Source organism: Portunus trituberculatus, chromosome 5 (genome assembly GCF_017591435.1).
Source record: "Portunus trituberculatus isolate SZX2019 chromosome 5, ASM1759143v1, whole genome shotgun sequence".
NCBI classification, from domain to species: Eukaryota; Metazoa; Arthropoda; class Malacostraca; order Decapoda; family Portunidae; genus Portunus; species Portunus trituberculatus.
The window spans coordinates 10,267,296-10,269,795 of NC_059259.1; the positions used below are offsets into that span (position 1 = coordinate 10,267,296).

At 36.5% G+C, this 2,500-nt stretch overlaps 1 protein-coding gene across 1 annotated transcript in view; it reads right to left on the bottom strand.

Annotated features, from left to right (window-relative positions):
- LOC123514654 (beta-1,4-glucuronyltransferase 1-like) overlaps positions 1-2,500 on the bottom strand; it is a 39,425-nt gene that overhangs the window by 32,699 nt on the left and 4,226 nt on the right. The gene's annotated exons all lie outside the window — the stretch shown is intronic.

Genomic DNA, 2,500 nt, shown 5'->3' on the forward strand with positions numbered 1-2,500 from the left:
CTGAGTTGGGGATGAAAGGAGCTCGCTGAAATACACATCTACTTTGCTGATTTTAAAGAAAGAATGGAAAAAAAGAAGAGGTGACAGTTTTCATTTTTTATTTACTTCAGTCTCCCCTTCCTTTATTAATAATTCGTAATATTTCTCTTGATTCTCATTGTTATTGTGTTTTTCTTTCGTTATTATGTTCCTTTATCATTTATCTTCCTATTTATCTACTCTTGTTCCATTTATTCATTAGTTAATTGAGTTTTTGACGCTTTTGTTATTGTTTACGTGTGTGTGTGTGTGTGTGTGTGTGTGTGTGTGTGTGTGTGTGTGTGTGTGTGTGTGTGTGTGTGTGTGTGTGTGTGTGGAAAAGGAAAAGAAAGAAAAGAAGAAAAAAAACAAGAGAGGAGAGGAATAACAAACATAAGTAAACAACAACAACAACAACAACAACAACAACAAATATTTTATCTTTTCCTTCATTCTAATTTTATTTTTATCTTTTTTCATTTATTTTATTTTCTGCCTTCCATTATTATTATTATTATTATTATTATTATTATTATTATTATTATTGTTGTTGTTGTTGTTGTTGTTGTTATTATTATTATTATTATCATTATTATCATTATTGCGTTTTTACTTCATTTATTTGTTTGTTTATTTATTTATTTATATGCAAGAAATGGAATTAATCGTTATGACGTCAAGAGAGAGAGAGAGAGAGAGAGAGAGAGAGAGAGATAATCAGAAATCCATCACAATGTATTCTAAATGTTTTCTCTCTCTCTCTCTCTCTCTCTCTCTCTCTCTCTCTTATCAACATTAATATTCTTCCTTCATCCAAATTTGATTAAAAACGAAACAAAAATATTACATTTCTCTCTCTCTCTCTGTGTGTGTGTGTGTGTGTGTGTGTGTGTGTGTGCCAATAATGCCCTAAAGGGGAAACACTGAGCACACACACACACACACACACACACACACACACACACACACACACACACACACACACACACACCACACAGACACACACACACAAAACAACAACAAACACGAACATCATTATTTTTTCTATTTTCTTTTTTTTTTCATTTCGTATCAACAAAACGATAGAAAGAAAAGATGGAAAAGAAAATGAGTTAGGTGAGGTGAGGTGAGGTGAGGTTAGGTTAGGTCAGGTTAAGTTAGGTTAGGTTAGGTTAGGTTAGGTTAGGTTAGGTTAGGTTAGGTTAGGTTAGGTTAGGTTAGGTTAGGGAAGGTTAGGTTAGGTTAGGTTAGGTTAGGTTAGGTGAGGTGAGGTGAGGTTAGGTTAGGTGAGGTTAGGTCAGGTTAGGTTAGATGAGGTGAGGTTAAATTAGGTTAAATTAGGTCAAGTTAAGTTAGGTTAGGTTAGGTTAGGTTAAGTTAGGTTAAGTTAGGTTAGGTTAGGTTAGGTTAGGTTAGGTTAGGTTAGGTTAGGTCAGGTTAGGTCAAGTTAGGTTAGGTTAGGTCAGGTTAGGTCAAGTTAGGTTAGGTTAGGTTAGGTCAGGTTAGGTCAAGTTAGGTTAGGTTAGGTTAGGTCAGATTAGGTCAAGTTAGGTTAGGTTAGGTTAGGTCAGGTTAGGTCAAGTTAGGTTAGGTTAGGTTAGGTTTAGGTCAAGTTAGGTTAGGTTAGGTTAGGTCAGGTTAGGTCAAGTTAGGTTAGGTTAGGTTAGGTCAGGTTAGGTCAGGTTAGGTTAGGTTAGGTTAGGTTAGGTCAGGTTAGGTTAGGTTAGGTTAGGTTAGGTTAGGTTAGGTTAGGTTAGGTTAGGTTAGGTTAGGTTAGGTTAGGTTAGGTTAGGTTAGGTTAGGTTAGGTTAGGTTAGGTTAGGTTAGGTTAGGTTAGGTTAGGTTAGGAAAGAGAAACAGTGATAAATATATAGAATCGTGATGTTTTCCTGGCAAATATCCAAGAGAGAGAGAGAGAGACACACACACACACACACACACACACACACACACACACACACACACACATAGAAGGATAAGATCAGGATGAGGCAGTATGTGAAGGATATTGGAAGACACAGTTTTCCACACAGAACGGTGGAGGAAGGTGAATACATTTGATAATAAATTTGTTAGAGCACATGATTAGCATAAATAAATGGAGACATGGAGACAGGACACTATGATCCCCACTCCAACCCTGTACAGTATACAAAACTAAGGTAAACAACTGGGTCAATACTCACTCACACCATCACTACTACTATATCTACTACTTTTACTATTATTTACTCTTCTATTAACACTTCCATAACAAACACTCTCAATAAACTCACCTTCGTTAGCACAATATTCACTGCACACTGACAAATATTCTCCAGCCTTCACTCGCTCCACACTTACTTTTCCACGCATTTCCTTCCACCATTACCAACTTCTGTCTTCAATATTCATACCACCAAGTTATCTCATGTCCCATTTCCTCTTCCTGTGATATGAAACACTGCCTCACTGCTTTCCCACCGCTAAATAGACGCTCTGG